This window comes from Arachis stenosperma, chromosome 8 (genome assembly GCF_014773155.1).
Source record: "Arachis stenosperma cultivar V10309 chromosome 8, arast.V10309.gnm1.PFL2, whole genome shotgun sequence".
NCBI lineage: Eukaryota > Viridiplantae > Streptophyta > Magnoliopsida > Fabales > Fabaceae > Arachis > Arachis stenosperma.
Window position 1 is genome coordinate 22402479 of NC_080384.1, and position 22662 is coordinate 22425140.

Below are 22662 nucleotides of genomic sequence, written 5' to 3' on the forward strand. Positions count from 1 at the left end.
ATTCATTTGCGTAGTGTCCTTCTTCTTGGCAATACCAACATTTACAATTTTCTTTTTTATTCGGGCAATAGTTATTTCTTTGTCTTTTATTTTTATTGTTATTTTCTTTCCTAAAATATCTCTTTTTTCTCCAGTTTGGATAGTATTTTCTTCTTCTAAATTGATATTTTCTTTTTCTTTGAAAATTTTTATTAAGACCATATTTTTGAGGTATCTCTTCATTATCCTGACAGCAAATTCTAATTATATTTGCAAATCTTTTTTGAGTTGCTTCTTGCATACAACGTTCTTTTATTTCCTCTCTTATTGCAGAGATTGCTCCACCAAAATTATTTTCAATTGTTCCTCTATTTATTTCTCTTATAAATCTTCCCATTATAAATTCATTAGCAGGATATGGAAGTTTTGTTATATACATACTGAGATAATGATTTTTATCTTCTTCTTTTAATTTGTAATAATGTATTCTATATTCACATATATAAGACTCCACATTACATAAATCATATATCTGAATATTAGCTAAATGATTTTTTGCTTCTTGATATTCCTTATTATAGACTTCTTGTCTATGATCTATAATATTTTTTCCAAAAAATTCTTTATATAGAATCATCATTATATATAATATCTTATCATAAGCTGTTGTTTTTGTTTCTAGTTCTTCTATTATTTGGTTTTCTATTGATGTCATATAATCTCTTATAGTTCCTTTAGTATGAAATCCTATGTAATTCCAAATGTCTCTTCCAGACAATTCACTAAGTTTTGGATTAGTAAAGGCTTCTAATAAGAAGGAATTCAACCAGTTTTCGAAAATTTCTTTTTTGTTCTTTTTACAGTCTAAATCGAGCATTCTTTCTCCTTCCATTTCCTGGATTTTAGGAACGTATTTTGATGGTATTTTTGTATATTTTGAATCTTTATTTATAAATCCTTTTTTAAAAGCATAATTATCAAAACCTGTTTCCCATTTAAATTGAGATTGATTATCCTTAGATGTTCCAGCTTCATTTTTTACTTGTATTGGAATTGCTGGTTCTTCGTCACTTGAATAGTCTAGAATATGTTCTTCATTTTCTATATTTTCATCATTTACTAATTCTTCTTCTATTTGAAAACCATATTCCATAATATTATTTTCTTGAGCCATTTTTAATTGTTTAAAAAGCATTGTAACTTCTTCTAATTTTTCTTCAATATTCATAATTTCAATGGTGGTTTTACTTTTAAGTCTGTTATGTTGATTATATTTTGAAATTTTTCTTCTTTGGGATTCTCTTTTTCCTTATTTCTTTGAAATTTTATAGATACTAATATTTCTTCAAGCATATCTACTATAGAATTTAATTGTGGGTTAAAAGTATGATGAAGATGTGGGGAATCATTTCCATGGTAGCATTTTTTAGAAATTCCATGTGAAAAATAAGTTTTTTCAGGTTTTTGAAGTCCCTCAATAAAACTTATAGTAAAATAAAGATTTTGAGAAAAATCATTTTGTATTGATTTTAAGAATTCAGTGTCATTACAATTAACATTGGTTAAAATCATTAATTTTTGATCTATTAGTTTTGATAATTTAATTATTTCTTCTCTTAAATCTTCTAATTTACTTTTTTCCATTAGGTGACGCTTTTCCTTGTGAAGGGTTACGGTTTTAAGTTAAAAGTGTGGTTTTAGAATGTATGGTTTAGATTTTGCCACATAAACACATCTTTAAAACAACATCTTTACCATATATTTCACCTTGTATGAGTTCATTAATTGGCTTTGTTGGAGAATCGCCAGTGATATAATTAATAAATATTTAAAATTGAAATTGTGAACTCTGTTGCTTTTTTGTGTTGTGTATTTGATTCGTGTGTTTGTAGTATATTTCCTTTTAGCTAGAATAATAACATATAATAATAATTATAAACTAAGGTTTTGAGGTTAGTGCCCAGGAAAGCATAGACAGCTCCAAGTTCTAAGTAATTTAATTTATTATTAGTTTTATATTATTTCTTATTATTATCAGCTATAGTATATTTCAATCTTTAAGACTGATACACCAATCTAATACATAATTATGCAGGAATAAGTTCCAAGGTTCACATTCTCTACTTAGTTCATGAATATAAAATATCGGGTAAAGTACTAAATTGGTCCTCTAGGTTTGGGCATAATTCTGTTTTGATCCTTAAGGTTTAAAGTGTTCTATTTGAATCCAAAAAAGTTTCATTTAACATCAATTTAGTCTCACAGTGAGGTCAAAATTAAATAATTAACAAAATGTCCTACATAACAACAGTTCAAGAACAAAATTGATAATCTGGAGAACAAGTACAAGCTCCAAAAGCACAAAATCAATCATTGATGCATTAATACATTTATTTATTATTTTCTTTAGTTTTATAGAAAATATTTTATTTATATTATAAAAAAATAATAAATAAATGTATTGATGTATTAATGGTTGATTTTATGCCTCTGGAGCTTGTACTTGTTTTCCAGATTATCGATTTTGTTCTTGTACTGTTGTTATGTAGGACATTTTGTTAATTATTTAATTTTGACCTCACTGTGGGACTAAATTGATGCTAAATGAAACTTTTTTGGATTCAAATAAAACACTTTAAACCTTAAGGACTAAAACAGAATTACGCCCAAACCTAGGGGACCAATTTAGTACTTTACCCTAAAATATCCTCTAAAGGTCTTCTTGGATTGCATCCATATTTTTATTTTGAGACTTTTATGTAATTAGATGATATTGAAATATTGAAGTTGTTGTTTTATTTTACTTTTTAAAGAAAAATAGTTATAGTTATGTAGAACAATATCATATGCAAATATATTTGGAACTACTGACATTGAGAATTTTTTTGTATATAGAGTTATGTCTTATATTGAGTAATTGTGTTATAAAAGATTTAGTTTTTAAATTTTGAAATTAAAAAAAAATAAATTTCTAATTTGAGAATATATAAATGAGATGAGATTAATAAATGATTTGAAATTAAAAATAAATAAATAATTACAGGATTTGTGGAAATTTGAAAATCTCATAAAATAGTTAATTTTTGTTAAATTAAAAAATCAATTTATGGAGGTTTTAAACTGTCACAAAAGTGATTTAAAACTCCCATAAAAATGTAATATAAAACCTCCATTAAACACAAATTCCCACAAAAGACCTCGTGGCACTTCAAATTTTAGGGGTTTTAAAAACCTCCACAAACCATTTGGTGGGGGTTATAAACCTCCACAAATAGAAAAAAAACCTCCACAAATAAACAAAAATCTTGTAGTGAGTTAACATATATAGGAGAAGTGAAAGATAAAGACGATAAGGATAATGATGATAATAAAGGAGGATGAGGAGAAAGAAAAAAAAAAGGAGAAAAAATTAAATAACAATAGTAACAAGGTAGCGATGATGAAGACGACAGCGATGGTAGTAGGGACAACGACAACAAAGGAGAAGAAGAAGACGATAATAATAACGATAATGAAAGAGGAAGAAGAGGATGAAGAAAAAGCAAGAAAAAAAAGAAGAAGCGCTTGCGAAAGTACGAAGGGAAAGAAGTGCACAATGACTTGGCTGAAAATTTGATTTGAAAAATGTTTGGACATGAGAGAAAGAGAGAGAAATGTTTGGACATCAGAGAGAGTATTAATTTTTTATGTGATTATTTAATTTAAATTAAAAATTAATTTAAATCAAAAATTAATTATTTATATAAAATATATGTTAAAATATAAATATACATTAAAATGAGTTAAAAAATATATATTTATACATAAGTACATAATAATTAATTTGGTAATTATTTTATATATATATATATATATAATATTTTTTATAAATATTTAAAACGATGAGATTTTGTTTTTAAAATGATGAGATTTAGTAGGACTAATATTTATTTACATAGTTATCAAAATTAGACTAGGTCAACTAGTTCGATAAAAAAATCGATGAATCGAACACCCAATCTAAATTTCAAGACTTTTTAGTTTGAGAACCGATAGAACTAGTCAAATTTCGCAAAAATAGTAGAAATTGGTGAAAACTGGTCTAACCAAACTGCTCAGGTAAAAATTTTAAAATTGATAAAAATATGGTTTAAACTTAAGTCCTCTTTATTAGTTAATGCTCAATTTGTTGTCACTAAACTATGTTTTTTTTTATTTTATATGCTGATTATTAATTATATAATAAAAATGTATAATAATTTTGTTAGATATTATTTTAATTTTATATTCACTTATGTTTAAATTAATTATAATTTTTATTATTTATAATTATTAATATAAATATAAATGTTATTAAATATGTATAAATAAAAATATCAAAGCGTAATTTTTTTTTAATTTTTTTGGGTCAGAAAATAGTAATAAACTATTAAACTCCGACTATAATGTTCATACACGTGTAGCAGTTAAGCCCAATGAGGAAATCAGTAATAATATATACAATAAATCAGTTAAGTTGGAGTGAGGATACAGGCCCAGGAAAAATCTGTAATTAGAACTACAATAAAATACAAAAAGAACTTGAAACAGGCCCATCATCAACGAAGAAAAAAGATATAGAAGCTATTCCCACTGAAGCAGAAGCTTTTTCTGCTTGTTGGATGAAAGCGATTCTGTTTTTTAATATGGTTGGTTCTATATGTATAGAAGTCGGTATCAAGATTCACATTCCTTTTCTTACTTAAATAAAAAGCTAAGTGAAGTACACTTTGATTTCCATTATTAGATGACGGCAATAACTTATATTGTGATGATTTAACTGAGTTTCTTCAAACTTAAACCCTTCTGATTGCTTATTATTATTTCATGACTCGGCTACTTTGCCTTTAGTGTAAATACATGGAACAATTCCGCAATTATACTCCATATCATGTCCAAAAAAGTGAAGGATTGGATCAAAATGTGAGTTAGGTGATTAAGATATGTGAAAAGATTTCGGCTTTGCACTTTTGTTGTCCATATGTGATAGGTAGACCAGCCATACTAGCTAGCTAGCCACACATATATATAATACTTCAGTGTTAATTAATTATGCTCATTTCCAACCTATAATTGATTTTTTAATTATGCCTTATTCATATTCATACGTAAATACTTTTTGTTTTCTAGAAGATCTCTCTTGTGTGAACATTCTCTACTTGATTGAGCTTTATGAAATAATTAAATTCTGATTAGCTTAATAATTTTTCTTATTGACTGTAATCTGTCCTCTTTCTATCTTCAAAGAACTTGCTTAAATATTTTTTACAATCATACGTGTATACTAAAATTAATTATTAAAATAAATTAAATTATATATAAATACATAATGATGGATTTCTAATGTGTAAATAGTATTTTTCGTATTTTTATATTCAGTCTAAGCACATATTAAGACCTCATCTAAAAAAATATTTTTGTTCATCATTACGCGCCTACTATATATCGCTTTTTATTGGTAACTAGTAAGAGAATCCAAATCAAATGAGACACTCTACAAATAGTTTGGCCTCTTATTGATCTATAATAAATGCTTTTTGAATTTTGATTGCAGCTATATATAATATAGAAAAATATAGGGTATCAATATACTATCTGTCAACAAAGATTTGTAACCGCGCCGAAGAGAGCTACGATGTGAAATTCAAAAAGGTGTCATCCAACTATCTTCCGCAGCAACTCCTAACTGCATCGTCGTCACTCACCCCTACATTCTCCTTCACCCGGACATCAGTCGGCGTTGCCTCTACCATTCACGACGTGTCGAGTACGCTCTTCACAAAGTGACTGCCCGCATTACGCCTTCGCGATCGCCGCGTCGCATCCCTTCTGCCATTGTCGTCTTCGTTCACCACCGTCGTCTTCGTTCACCACCGTCGTCTTCATCGCCATGCGGAACCCCCTCCCCCTGGAGTTGCTGCGTCGTGCCGTTAGTAGCATTGCTCGGAATGCATGCAGTGGTTCGCGTCTGCGCTGCCGCCATGGCCTCCACCCCGACGATCCTCTGGGCAGTGTCGGTGCCCTCCGCAACCAATCTTCGTCGCCGCAACGTGCGCTTTGCATGTGCAATTTTCTCCTCCGCAGGACCACCGCGGCACCTTCCCTCTCACGACCTGCATCGCCACTGTCCACCGCAGAGCTCTCCCTCTATGTCGTTTCCACCTTCTTAATCCAATCAAAGACACCTCTACTAGAAGACACATGTATAAGGAGACACACTCAGAAAACACATTTACAAAGACACTTCTATTAGACACAGCTATAAAAGACACACTTCCATTAGACACAGCCAAAAACAAGAGTTGACATGAGTTGGTAAAATTCTTATTAGTTACATAACGAGATTAATATAATATATTTTTTTGTTAGGACCAGATATATATAATTTATCTAAATTAGATTGAAAATAAATTATCTCAATTTTTTTTTAATTATTTTTATCAGATGTGATCTCTCACTATTTAATATAATTTTTTCCTCTCATATATTTTCTCTTCGTGTCAAGGAGTATATAATGAAAAATCACACTTAATAAAATAATTTAAAAAATTAAGACGATCTTCCTCTTATCAAACCATTTTGGTCAGTTTCACAAAAATATAATTTGTCTGTCCTACTTTAATTAGACCAATATAATTACCAAAGTTTATGCTACTTAATTAATTTCTTAGTCATAAAATTGATGAAATTCCGTTTCTATTAATTAGGTTAATTAATTAATGTTTATGGATAGCAACAAATTGGCATGCTCTTGTCTTTAATAATCTGGCAATGTTCTTCTTTGTCACTATTTAATAGGCGGCATAAATAAATGGTATTATATTTGGGAAGATAGATGTGGAAATGTCTTGAGAGGGTGTTTGCATACTATGTAGTATGTATGTGCAAAAGGAGTGGATAACTAGATATGTCAACGTTAGTCAAGAATTAAATTTTTTGTATTAATTTTTAGATTACTGGAAAATTGAATAAAGACAAATAATGATCCATCATGCTCGTTCTTATGGAGATGCATTGAATAACAGGAATCTTGGTAGTGATGGTGGGGAAGAGTAGTGATGTTACATATTCATTATTCGCTGCTCGTTTAAGTTAGGAGTTGCCTTTGGTCTCGTCGCCGCAAAACATGTGTTTTTATAATATTTATGACTCTGTGAACGGTTCATCACGGTTGTTAATTTTTATCCCCTAAACGACAATTCAGGGTGGTACTTAGTTATCCTTGCGCAAATTACATATAATGAAGGAACACCAACTTGCACTTCTCTTGTCCAATTCATGCATCTTTACTGTAAAACTTGGATGGCGAACCAAATTAAAAACTAGATAGCAGTATAGACTATATAGTATTGTGTTTTAGTATATTTTGATTAGGACATTAGAGGATACTAATGTCAAATTTGCCATGATTTAATTAGTAGTGGACAAAATCACAAAATGGACTGCCGACTGAGAAAATCTCTTCTCCATGTTGGGGCATTCAGGTGGGCCCCTAAATGCAGCATCAGCTAAATTTTCCATCATTCTTCCTTCGTCTTACCTTGCGTGATACATTGAATTGGTTCCTCTACGAATCCGAATTTAATTTCGATACATTTATAGTGAAAATAGTTTTACGCATGTACAAATATTAAAAGATAAATATATTTTTTTCAGTAATTAGTTAATAATATTTTAAAATATAAATTAAAAATATATTATTGAATTATTAAATTAAAAAAATTAGAAATAATAACTAAAATTACTAACTAAATATAATAAATTCTGTTAGTCTTTTTAGTATTTATATATATGTAATTACATAGTGTTATATTTGAAAATAATTATTTTATTAAAAAAATATAATTAAATTATTGTGTAAAATATTTTATATTATTTAAAATTTAAGATTTAAGATTAGCGCATTAAAATTAAACTTCTCATAATTAATAATACCTACAAATATAAATATAAAAAAGGTAAAATGGTCTTAATGGTTGGGTCGAATCTTAATTTGGTTTCTAATATTTCAAACGTTATATTTTAGTCTCAAAAACTTTTAAACGTATTATTTCAATCCCAATAAAATTTTAAGTGAGTTTAATGTTGTTCCACCGTTAAATTCGACACAAACAATTCGTATATTAAAGAGTCAATATCATTTTATTTCAGTATGTAAATAAAATCGATCCATCAATGATCACTAATAAAAAAGTTTTTTCTTTGCTTTTGAAGCGTTAATTATTGATTGTTAAGATTTAAATTTTTGTACAAAAAAAAATTGAGGAGAAAAAGTGTTACAAGAAGGTTTTGGACTTTTAGTTATGTCTTTTGAACACATGAAAAAAGATGTGACTTAACTAATAATGTTATTAATGTCCACTCCACTCTAAGTATGATTTTGGTCCCTAAGGTGTAGGTCAAAAATTTTTTCGTCCTCAACCTTTTTTTGCATACAAAATCATCTCCAAAGTTTAACTTAATTTTAAAATCGTCCTTCGGATCAAAATACCCTTCTCCTTCTTCACCAAAATACTCAGTTTCCTTCTTCTCCATTATAGTAACATCTCTTTTTCTTCTTCTTCGTTACAGTATTAGCAGCAACAATGAAATCAGAAGCATAGCCAATGTAATAAAAAATAGCAACAACAGCAACAATTTCAACTAACAGCAACAAAACAATTTCAACTAGCAGCAATAGCAGAAGTGTAACTCTCTACCACACTAAGCTTTACGCTTGAGTCATAAAACAGAGGTGGTGTAGTATTACGACCTCTAAAATAAAATGAGTACATATAATAGCAGAAGAATTATATTATGATAGGAGCCTTGAAGAATAGGGGAAATAAAAAAATCGCGAATTAAAAGCGCAACGCTCAAAGAACGAATTAACTTGCATGCTAAGAAAACCATAACTATTAAACATAAGATAATAGAAGTAGGAATAGAGTGCCAAAGATACAAAATAACAAGCTCCTAACTCAGCCTGCAAAGTCAAGACTGGCCGAAGAATATTTACACATATATACATACATATCCAAAACCCAAAAGTACATACACACAATCCTGCCTCTCCATAAACCTCTAAGAGGATCAAAAAAATAAGTTATGCGGAGAAGAAGCTAAGTACATATATATACACCAATGTACAACAAAACTACCCAGTAACCCCTCCGCTTTAAGGGTCCAGACGCCTAACGAGATAGCTCCCGACCTGCATCTGAAAAACAACAACATAGTATGGAATGAGAACTAAAGGTTCTCAGTATGGTAAAGGTGCCACACACATAATATATAAGGTCTTGGGAATGCCAGAGGCAATCCTAGAATGCCGTCAATCAAATTATAGTGCTTAAAGTATTAAACAGAAGCCATAATTGGTTTTCTAAGAATATTTAAACCTAACTTAGCTTAACCTTAAATCTAAGTCCCATACTGGCATTCCTCCATACCTCCAACTCCATCACACATTTTCACAGACAAATAGACAGATAAAGGCAAACACAAGAAGGTTACAATTACTGCAGGTAACAAATACACATTTAGCATGGCAAGTACATATAGGCACACCCAATTAAAGCACAAGCAAGTAGTTCAAGTAATATGCATATGATGCATGCCTGTCCTATAGCTGATGAGGCTCATCTGTCGGTTATCCAACCAACCCACATGTCTGAATTGTACTTAAACTGTCCCCTGACGTGCATCCCCAAGAGTCTATGCATAGCTTTTTCTCAAATAATCAATATTGCTCAATGGGGGTAACATTCCCGGGAATTTATATAGTGCCCGGTCACACTTACGTCGTAGGGTCAACAGAGTATCGAATTTTCAACCTGGTACACGTGGTGGCAAACCACGGTACTTAATCCAGGGAACCTCGTATCTCAGATCATTAAATCATTCAAACCAAATTTCATACATAATATTTTATCAAAAGATCCAATCAAGTCTCATATATGACTCATCCATAACATTTTATCATCAATTCATTACTTTTTAACTTTACTTTACCTTCAAGTTATTCTCATTCCCTAGCTTCATCTGATTATCAAGTTTAACACTTACATTCATGACTAAAGGAATGAAAATAGAGATTTAGAGGTTTAAAATTTAGTTTGAAACATTAAAAATCATGTTTGCTGAAATGGGATCCACGCGTACGCGTGACTCACGCGTCCGTGTGGAAATGTAAAACTGTAGCTCGCGCGCGCGTCCCTTTATCATGCGTACGCGTGGGTGTAAACTTCATGTCACGCGTGCGCGTGAACAAGCTTGTTTACTCCTTACGCACACGCATGGGACTCGTCGTGTACGCATCGCCGAAAATTCACTCCACGCGTGCGCGTGGGTCATGCGTACACGTGGGTATGTGTTCTTTAAAAAAAAAAACAGAGGCAGATGCAGTAGTGATGCAGCAGTGGGAAAAACCTGGAAACAAGACAGTTTATAGGTACCAAATTCAAATCCTTATATCTTCTTCGTTTTACAATATTTTTCACCCGTTCTTTGAGTGACATAAATATTACGAACCTAAGTTTCACTTCAAAATAAATTAGAAGCAAATTGAGAGTCCGAAGGCCAAGTTATACCTCGCCGAAGTTTGGCCAAAAACCAACTTTTGTAAAATTCTTCAAACCTAAATTTTCAACCAAACCTCATTCCATTCCTTATTAAATAGGCCAGAATCTAACACCATATATCAATGATAAACTCAACACAACTTCATACTGTTTATTAATCACCAACCATCAATATCATATATATATCAACAAAGCCATCAAGCCTTCAACCAATATGCATTGTAACCTATGAAACCATCAACTTGCTCATACCTCATTACCCACATCTCATTATAAATTCACATAACAATAATCTCTATTACACAACCATACCACATCGTGAATATCAAATATACTAAACATTATACCATTCCGTGCAATTCAACTTATCCTATGGTCATCTAGCCTAAGTTTTCACATAGCATTATATATTAAATGCAAGAAATCTAAACTATACCTTGGCCGATTTCCACGTAACGACCAAAGTTATTTATTCAAAACCAAGGCATTCCCTCAAAATTCAACTAATCAGCTTCCTCCAAGTTCCAATATTCACAATTTCAAGCTCCAATTATTTATTCACAACCTAATATACATTCATAACACATATATATCCAATTTAATACTCAAAACTCAAATTTAATGAAAATAAAATAGAATTATCGTATCCTCACCTTACCCAAGCTTCACACAAGCAAGAGTAAACTTTTTCATCAAGCTAATTGGATCCTAAAATATCAGAAATCAAAAAATTCAACCTTCCCATTAAAAATTAAAAAATTGGGGAGAAAAGAAGGCTGAGAGTGATTAAACAAGTTACCAGTGAGATTGTTCCGGTAGAAATGTAGAGCTCGACGCGGTAAACGCGTGGTCGCAAACAGTGCGGCGATCGGAGTTCGGACGGACAAGTTACGGGAATCGGAAACCACCGTAAGGGTTTCGGAAGCTTTCTCCCCTCCCTGGAAGCATTTCACGTTGCTTCAGCCAAATGAGGGAGAGAAAGGAATTTGGCTTCATTTAATGAGTTGGTCCGGTTGGACCGACGGTCCGATTTGGGTCCGATTCAATCGGTTCAGTCCGTTTGGTCTAATTTTGGACCGTTTTCTTCGAAATTAGTGTTAAAATTCTCGTTTCGATGAGTTCTATCCTAATTTGATATAATATTCACATTTGTAATCCTCCTTATTAAAAATTAATTTATTGACTAATTATCTACTAACTTAATTGGAGTTTACAAGAAGACAAGAAGAGAAGATAAACTATCATCATCGATCTCTCTCAATCCAAAAAAAATAGAAACAGAAGCAGAATAATCAACAACAACAATAAAAATAAGAAGCAAAAGAATGGAATCAAAATCAGAAGCAAAAGAATAATAGAACCAGAGGAGGAGCAGCAGATTGACCCTCTCTCTCCTCTTGAACTCTGTGCCTCCCTCTCTCTCTTTGGCAATGGCTCAATGGTGGCTGAACGGAATAGACGGCGGCAGGGCGTGATGGCGGCGGCGCTAAATACAGTCTCCCTCTCCTTCCCCGCCCCCTTTTCTCCCTCTCCGTTCTTTCCTTTCTGATCTCTTCTTTTCTTTCTTTTTTCCCCTTTGTTTCATCCGTGTGTGTGTGGCGTCTGTCCTCTCCATCACAGGTAGTGTCGCCACCTTCCCTTCCCCTTCTTTTCTTTTCCATTCTCTTTTCCCCTTTTGTCGTTTCTTTTTTTTTCTTTTATTTTATTTTATAATTTTTTTACTTAGGAGAATTTTAGTAATAAATTATAAAATTTAAGTAAAAATGATAATTTTAAAATTAAGTTAAATCTTAGGAACGATTTTATATGCAAAAAAAAAAAGTTGGGAACGAAAAAAATTTTCAACCTATACCTTAAGAACCAAAATCGTACTTAATACTTTTATTAACTACTAGTATCTAATTTAATGATAAGACAATCACATTAAATTTGTTTAAAATTTTTTAAGACAAAAATAAAATATTTAAAATATTATAGGCTAAATTAAAATTTAACCCAGACCTTAAAAGAAACAAACTAATACTTTACCCATATATAAAGTTATAAACCACAACTATTTCTCGTGTAGTTTAAAGTAGGATTGGTTTCCTGGATAAAGGTTGATAAATCTTGTGTACAAGTTTCACCAGTTAGATGGTCGATCATCATTAGTATAGATTAATTATTTCATAAAAGTATCTTTTATAATTAATAATTGTGTAAAAGAGAATAATTAAATATATCTAATAGTTATTTATGTCATAAAATAAATTATGATATTATTAACGGTTATAATTGCTAAAAAAATATTTTTTATTGACATTTGATTATTATTAATATTAAAAAATAAGTGATAATAAAAGTATTAACAATAAAGATCTTAAAAAAATCTTGAAAATAAGCCGTTTTTAGTAATTTTGGTAAACAGTTATTAGCACAAATTAAATACTATCTTCCACAAATAAATTTTATTAATTTATGTGTGTAAATTGATAAATATTGATATAAATTATGTTGATTCATGTGTACAAATTTTAATAAATATAAGTACAAACTATATATTTTATGAATGAAAATCTTTATAAATATAGGTGTAAACTATTATTAAACAAATACTGATTTAAAATAATAATATTTTACTAGTTATATGTTAATGTTGCAAGTGTGAGGAGTGTATGAAGTTAGTCCCATATAAAAAAAATAAAGAAGCGTGAGAAGTTTATAAGATGAGAGACTCATTAACTTACTACCTTAAGATTTTGATGAGTTAGATATGGTGTCTTTTTATTTTATGTTATCTCACTTGATTTTTCTCTAAAATCTCTCCAATAGTCGAGAGTTCCTTACAGCAACCCAACATTATATAGTATCGTTATAAAAAATTTTTAACAGTTAAATGCTATTAAAATAATTATTTTAACAGACCATCAAAATTAATTATTTTTCTTGTAGTGTTTGATATTATTTTATTTGTTCTTGAATTGAGATATTTGTCATATACTCTGAAAGAAAAACTAAATTTTCAAATTGAAACCTGATCGATGATGATGATGATATATATTCAAAAGTTTTTTATAGTTGTGTTGGTATATAAGCACAAGATATTGAAACATGAATAATGAAATATAAAATTATATTTGATAAATAAAAATACTGTGTTTTAAAATACTAAATTAATATATTTTATATTAAAAAAACTCACAAATATTTAAAAAATATATTTTATTTTATTTTTTTTGTTTTTAATTTTTTGTAATTATATTTTTTATTATTTTTTTAAAATTTTATGTAAACAAATAAAAAAATTATTTTTTAATTATCAAATAAAATATAAAAATATTTTTTTATATTTTTATTTTTATATTATATTTTTAATATTCTCAGTTATTTTATTCTTAAAATCAAACACAGGTTTTGGTAAGCGAAGCTGATCTCGAGAAAATTAAAAGTGCATGTCTGCCGTTGGGAGTGATCCTTTGATGAATCTCTATCGTTGGAAGTTGATGATGACCCAACATCCGACACACTTATAATTTTTTATTTTTATGTTGTTTATTATTATTGTTATTACTACTACTATTATTATTATTTTTGGATTGTTATAATAAAACTACATTAATACTATCTTCGAACATTGCATATATACTGATGTTGCCAATATTTATTGTAAGCTCTCTAAATCCTATCCAATTAACTAACCAACATATATAATGTGCTTGCTGGTTTTATTTTTATGGCAGAGGTTGAAAACTATAAGCGATAATTTTTTCATTATTTATTTGAATATAGAAAATTAAAGATGAGAAAAGAAAAATAATAAAATAGAAGAATTTCTATGTAGAACTTATATTATATATATAACAAAATGATTGGAAAAAGTGTGTCTGGGCATACATAAATTTTTTCACGTTTATATTATAAAAATATTTTTTATCCTACCTCCTTTGTTATCCCCTAACTTTTCTTTCTATTATTGCATGCAAACAAAATCATCATAATAGAATTGTACTTTCAGGATCTTCAGGACATATAACTTGAAACCATGTCATCATTCTATCATGGGCATGGACCTATTAGAGATCCCCACATGCCTTTTGAAGAAATTCAGCGTAACTGTCACCGTTATTTATACCTTCTTCTATTTTGTCATAGTGCTATATATTGGTTACAACTTCACAGTTTTTAATCATTGATTTTTATAGTTTAGGGTTTATTAAATTTCTATATTTACCAGTGTTAAAATGTTTACATAACGCTTAATCATATATTATTATATTAACAAAAATATTTTTTTTTTTACTTTGATATATAAATAATCATTTAAAAAATAATTTAATTATTAGATTAAAATTAAACTTAAAATATGAGACAATTTTATATGTTGTCATGAAGCTAAGTTGAAGACTATAATACTATATATACTAATCATAATCAATCATTAAAAAATAAGAAAATAAGTTTATGTTAGCATATTACTATAGATTAAGCTTTATCATTTAAGAATCGAATAACACCATGTGATTGTTTAATAATATTAAATAGTTATGAGACCGAGAAAATCTTAGGTTATAATTATGCAGTGATTAAATTAAAGAAAGATGAGAGAGTGGAATAGAAAAGAAGTTTCACAAAATAAAAAAGGAATAAATAAAATAGAAAAGAGATTTGATTATTGCGTGGACGGAAAGCCACCCTTAATTCTCAACCCATCCAGCCGTCCATTTCGACCGACTTGCCCTACTCTGTTGATTTCGTCCACTTGTCCCATCATGCGCCCACCAACGGCAAAATTATCATTCCAAAAAACCCTAATCTATAAACACATATTATCTGAGTTTAATTTTGATATTGTGTGACATGTGATATAAAAATTTATTCATGTCGATTATTTTAAATAATTATTTAAGTAATAAAAATAAAAAATAATTATTGTTATTGACATAACGTTATTTAATTAAATACATATATAAAATTATTCTATATTAATACTATATTAAGATTAAATTCATATTATATATACAAAACTTAACACAGAAATAAGTTGGTAATTCAAAAAAAAATTACAGTTTTAAATTGGGTTTAAATAAGTTAATATTCTTTTTTATTTTAGTTTTTAAAAAAATTTAAAAAGTATTTTTAGTTTTTACTATTAATTTACAATATTCATTAAACACTAACGTGTAAATCATTATTCAAAAGTAGAAAAGTTTAGACCGATTCAAGATTATTGAAACCAAACTCATGCAGCAAAATTAGGTTTTTATGTGCCTATCTTAACTATTATTAAATTGCAGTACGGATTTAGTTACAAAAGTTTTATACAAATATTCAATCGCTTTGCGTCGTCATTTTAGTCCTTCAAAAATTCTCGTCGCTATACTAGTCCCTAATAATAATAATAATCTCTTTATAAGTTCATTTAAAAATAGAATAATATATGTCTATAATTTTATATATTAAATGGTAATTGTATACTTAAAAGTTGATTTGACATTTATCATTGTATTAATCAATTTTAAAGTAATTATTCAAATCAATCTCAAAAATTTTAAAATGAACATTTTAATAATTCTAAAAAAATTAAATCAATTTTTAGTATTTTTCTCAATTAGACATAACAATTTTTAATCTAATTGTCAATGTGACTATTAGTAAAAATTAATGAATTGATACTATAATTTGCACACATAGATGTTAAGTGTCTACATATATGAGGAGAACAAAACAGTCCCCGATGTGTCGTATAGTGAGTTGACCTTATTTCATCTCCACTTCCAAAATTCAAACCCAAATTTCATAGATTCTCTCCACCTCTCCTTTTACCGTCGTCTGCCATCCTCTTCCTCTGTCACCACCACGTTTCTCCTCTCTAACCGCTATCTCCTCTTACTGCTTTCCCTCACTCTCATGTCTTATCAAGTCAACTCAGAAGCGTCGTTACCCGCCAGACTCATCTAGAAGAGAACATCGTCGCGCGCCTGACCCAGTCTGAGGAGAAAAATGAGTACCAATAAATACATATTCACTTAACCAGCAATTATTAGCTCATTTGAAAAATCTTGATAGATGTACTTATATATTCACTACAAGAAAAATGTTGAGTACCATCGGATTTATCATCGGAAGCAATTAGACGGTATAAACCTCACCTGTAAATGTTTATCGTCGAAATTTTTTCGTCCGACGGATTTAGTGGCGGATTACCCATTCGAAAAATCATTTGGTTATCGGTGGATTTTTCTGACAATATTGTTGACGCCAAAATATATTGTTGCCTGCACTATTACCGTCGGATTATTCTCTCGGTAAATCTGACGGTAAACATCAATTTTTAAAAAAATGAAATAATGGTTATTTTTAATTTTTTATTTGAATTTTTTTGGTACAATTAATGATCAATTCATAAAAAAGAAAACCTATTATTTAAAATAAATAGTACAATGTTCAAATAAATTAAAAGTCAAGTCCATCAAAATAAATACAATGAAACAATAAAACGAAATACTAATAATTACAGATCCAGGTAGTTTTTATCCTCGTCCTCGTCGTCGGTCCCGTGGTCCTGAGGAAGCGGTGCAGAAGGTGGTGATCTATATTTGTGCACGACCGCTGTCACCAGCAGCAGTGCTCCACCTAGCAGCGGTGCGTATCTGAGACTGGTACACCTCCATCTGAGCCTCCATTTGTTGAAGTCACTTTGGATGCTCCCTCCACTCCAGCCTGAGGTCATCCGCTGAGCCGCTAGTATACTTAGATGACCTGGTCAATGTCCTGTTAGCTCTGTTGGTGAGACGCCAATGCCTGAACCTCTCATCGTTCTCCCACTGAACTAACAGAGCCTTCTTTATTTTCGGTCGGAGTCAGGTCGTCTGGTGGTCCCCCGACAAACATAATCCAACATCTGTTGGAGTCGCCGATTGATTCTATGGTCGAATATCTTCCTAGAAGTAAGATTGTACTCAGTGTCCCATATAAAGTGCAGCTACACAAGAGAAACTTTAAAAATAGTTACTCAAAACAGAGGATATGAACTAGCTAAAAATGTTTGAAACTTAAAAAAAATTAATTACCGTCCATTTCTCAAACTATTGCTGTCTGGTCTCAGCGGGGATCTTCGTGTAGCTGTGTCAAAGGTGGTTGTACAATATTTTAATGACGTTGGTCATCTCTTGAATACATGCGTTGTTGTTCGGCGCAAACCTATCAACAATCCACAGAAAACCATAATATATAGAGATTTTTATAGAAATTTTAGCAGAATTTTATCTATAACTGGAATGCGTCACAATCAATAAAATAGAAAACACATTCAGGCAATGAAACCTAAATCTACTAAACAAGAATCAATAATCAGGAACTGAACTTTAAGCAATTCCACAATCATTAAAATAGGAAATACATGCAGGCAATGAAGCCCAAATCCGCTAAACAAGAATCAATAACTAGAAAATAAACTTTCAGCAATTTCATAATAAAAAAATAGAAAATACTCTCAGGAAATCAAACTTAAATCCACTAAACAAGAATTAATAACCAGGAGTTGAACTTTCAGCAATAACAATAACCAGAAAATATATTAATCTCAAAGTGATACTTATCCCCTGTCGCCATCAAGCCAAATTGTTAACCGTACCATGGGAGGTGGTGAAGGGGTATCAGCTGCCTCACTTCCATGAGAGAACTCCGGAATCGCAGCTTCCGTCGCTGAAGGCAGCGTCGTTGTGGCAGCGGGCTACTGAGCGGTAGGAGGCGGCGGCGTCACCATAGACGGAGGTACATAATTGGGATTAGGAACCATGAGGAATGGCTGGTTTGCTAAACCTTTAACCTGTGACGTCACCAGGGTGGTCGGAGTAGAGGGAGATGATCCAGAAGTCTTCAGGGTACCGGAAAAAACCTTCCCTCTTCCCCAACAATGGCTACGACCACAATCAGCAGCTTGATCCGGCAGACCTCTACCTATCGTTATGTCTAAAAATAGTATACCAATTAACAGAAATTTAGAAACAACAAATCAATGCTATTCAACAGTAAGTTCAAAATTAAGTCAATGCTATTCAAACAAATATCAGCAAATTAAAAACAAATTTAGCACATTAAACACAAAATTAGTAGCATTATCCATAATTCAGTCAATTTCCAACACTTTCAATAATATGACACAAACTAATAATTTTAAATTTAACCTATCTTAATCATGTAAAATTAATATACTTGGCGAAAATTTTGCGTGTATAAATTACAAAAATATTAACAAACAACTAATAAATAGCTGCGAAAGACAAACTACTAAAATCCTATATATTGCATGACTAGCCAAAGGCATAAGCACATGATGCTCATCACAGAAACTATATGCCCATCCTAAATTTTCAATTCAATGATAAATTCAATATACTTGGCATAAGAACAAAAGATTTACAGTAACAAAAGATTTATCTAAGTGATATTTTTAAGCAATACAACAACAAATTCAACCAAATTTTAGCAATTGTTCAATAAAACAAATAGTCTTTTAATATTAATTCACATAAAATCAGCAGCATTATCCATCAATTTAGTCAATTTCCAACACTTTTCAGCAATATAATACAAACTAATAATGTTAAAACTAACCTATCTTAACCACCTAAAATCCACTAAAATAAAAAAATAATTCTAACTAAATTAACTAACTAAAATTAGAATAATGAAATAGCCTAAGCAAAGCATAATTTGAAGAAGAAAGAAAAAGAGTTTAAAGAAATCTCGAATGCAGAACTAGGAGAGAATTGAGAAGAGGTGAATATGCAGCGGCACTATGATGTTGTCGGAGCTAGAGAAAGCAGAAGGATGGTCATCAAAGGTTGGGGAAGTCGCGGAAGGCTGGAAGACAGCGACGACGTGATGATAGTGGGGTGATGGTGGTTTGACGACGCGAGGAGAAAGGAGAAGAGGGAAGAAGGAAAAGAAGGGAGGTGTCGGCGGTTGGTTGATGGCAATGGAGAGGAAGCTGTGACGGTGGTGGTCTCGGCGGCGGCGGTGATAGACGGTGGTGAGTGAGAGAGTGGATGAATTTGAAATGAGGGGAAGAGGGTTCGTGATTTGAATTTATGCTCTGTTACCGTCGAATTTACTGTCGGAAAAATCTGAGAGTAAACCATCGCGGGTCATCGTAGCGTTTCACTAATTGGGGTTATCGTCGAAAAAATCTGATGGTATATCTAATGGTAAAGGATGCATCAATTTAATTTTTTTTTTCCAAATATTATCAGCAGATTTACCGTCGGAAACTAAAATTCGCCCGTAATTATTTAACTTTATGAATTCGACATTGTTATTGACGGTAAATTCGCCGTTATTTTATGACGCTAAATTCAACAATATTTAGCGTTTTTCTTGTAATAAATTTTAGTACTGTTTGGTTTGAGTGTTTTTGCTTTTATTTTTACAAAAATAAAAATAAATCATAAACATATGATGGATTGAATATTTTGAAAATGTTTAATATTTTCAAAAAAATAGAACAAAGTTAAAACGTGTTTTACCTGTTTCTAGAATTTTAGGTTATCGTTCTTGACAACGTTTTCACTTCAAAACAAAGCATTTTTAATTTTGGGTTTAACATTCTAGTCTTTCCAACTTTCAGTTTTGTGCATTGATTTTTTTCTCTTTCTATTATCGACCGATTTATTTTTTTCCTCTTTCTTCTATAATTAAGTTTTTATCGTGTCAATTCATCTATTTTCTATGGCTCATTCTTAAACGCTCCTTGTTAAGTATGGAGTGCTGCACACATTGTGAATTCGTTAAATCTAAACTCTTCATTTGTTATATTTTATTTGAATGGTCTGGATTTAAAAAGGTAACCTGTTAATCAGGTTAATTATTTTTTACAAGTTCTAGAATTTTTTTATAAGTCTCAGATATTGGGCTGAAGTTCAAAATAAAAATATAGTATATAAATATTAAAAACATGTCTGTAAAAAAAATTATTGGACTTTAGAATTAAAATAAATAATACATAAAAAATAAGTTAAAAATTCATGTACTAAATCTAGAAAAAAATTTAAATAATATTAAAATTTAAATAAATTTTGTTTTGTGTGAAATAAAATTATAATATTGAATATTAACACAATGATAAAAAATTGTGTTATATATATATTTTATGTATATAATATTAAAATTTAAATAAATTTTGTTTTATGTGAAATAAAATTATAATATTAAATATAAACACAATGATAAAAATTTTTGTGTTATATATATATATAATTTTATTTTGTGAGAAACAAAATTAAAACATTAAATATGAATAGAATAATAAAAGATTTTGTATTATATTAATTTAATTTAAAAAACAATATATATAACATAAAAAGCAAACAAACATATAATAAATTTATTTTGTGCAAAACAAAAATTCATATAATTTTTTATTAACAATTTTTTTATTGAAATATGTCATTTTATTATATTTATAATATATTATTTGGGATAATTATATTATTTTAGTTAATATATATTATTTAAAAAAATATTTAAAATTTATTATTTTGTATTAGGAATATTATTAAAAATATATTGTTAGTTTTTCTTAAAATAATACTTTCTTTTCTTTGGTTCAAATATTATGACAATAAAATTTTTTGACGTAACTGTGTCTACTCAATAAATATTATATTCATTTATTTCTATATAGTATGTAAAATAAATAATTAATGTTTAAAAAAGTTAATAAAAAAAGAAGTATTCTTTTTATTTTATCAACTTTTAGGCGAATATAGAGACTATGTCATTTGAATTATAATTCGTTGACAAAGAAAGAAATACTCTTAATTATATTTAAATAGAATAATTATTTATTAGGCTCATTCTTATACAAATAAAAATTTTTTTTAGTTTTATATCTGTAATATTTTATACCAATTAGCTTTAAAATTTAATTATTTTTTGAATAAATTAATAAAAAATAATACAAATAATTGTTTAAATAAAATTATATTTTAATTTTTCATTCTATTACATACAAGTTGAGGATAATTTGAAATAAAAGATAATGAACTTGTTATAACTGTCATGTATTTTGTACTTTGACTGCATCATCATCTGAGAATCATGGCGCCTTCATGGAGACCGATTCTTCTACAGAATCAGTTAGCCAACTAGCAGCAGCGACAGACAGCGTCTTCCTTTTCTATGGCAACAATTTTTTCGGCTTTGAAAGTCCATTTTTGGTAGAGGTGGAATGGAGTGGGTTCAAGAGCGTCAAAATCTGTAGCTAGACAGAACAATAGTAAAAACAACAAAACAGTGAAAATGCTTGAAGACATCACATCAACAATAACAAGTAACGGAGGAATTCGATTAACTTTTTCTGAATATTTTTTTTGGTGTAAAGATAGTCCTCTGTTAAACGAGCGAAATAGTTTTTTTTGTTAGTGTCGGTTTGTTTGTTCACCCCATAACAAAAAAAATAATAACAATAATAAATAAATTTAATTTACCTGATCACTTTTGATAGTAGGTTAACTTTTAAAGAGTGCTGCACTTCCTATTTTACCTGGAGTGCACTAGCTTTAGCCATATATATATATATATATATATATATATATATATATATATATATATATATATATATTATTGATCTTTTCGGATTATTAATATCTTTTTTAATAATCCTATGACCAAGAACAATATTGATTAAATTATAAAAGATTTATCTCTCAATATTATGATAACTATCACAATGATAAATCTCTAAATTTAATCAAAGGCCTTATTATATTAACATTTTAATATAATAACAATAACAAATTATTTAACACATAATTGATTGGATTGTGATCATTGGCGAAAGCTAATGCACTCCAGGTAAAGTAGGGAGTGCAGCACTCTTTAAAAATTAACCTACTATCACAAGTGATCAGGTTAATTAAATTTATTTATTATTATTATTATTTTTTTTGTTATGAGGTGAACAAACAAACCGACACTAAAAAAAACTAATTCGCTCGTTTAACAGAGGACTATCTTTATACTAAAAAAATACTCAGAAAAATTTAATCGAATTCCTCCGTTACTCTGTTATTACTGATGTGATGTCTTTGAGTATTTTCACTATTTTGTTTACTAGCAGGTG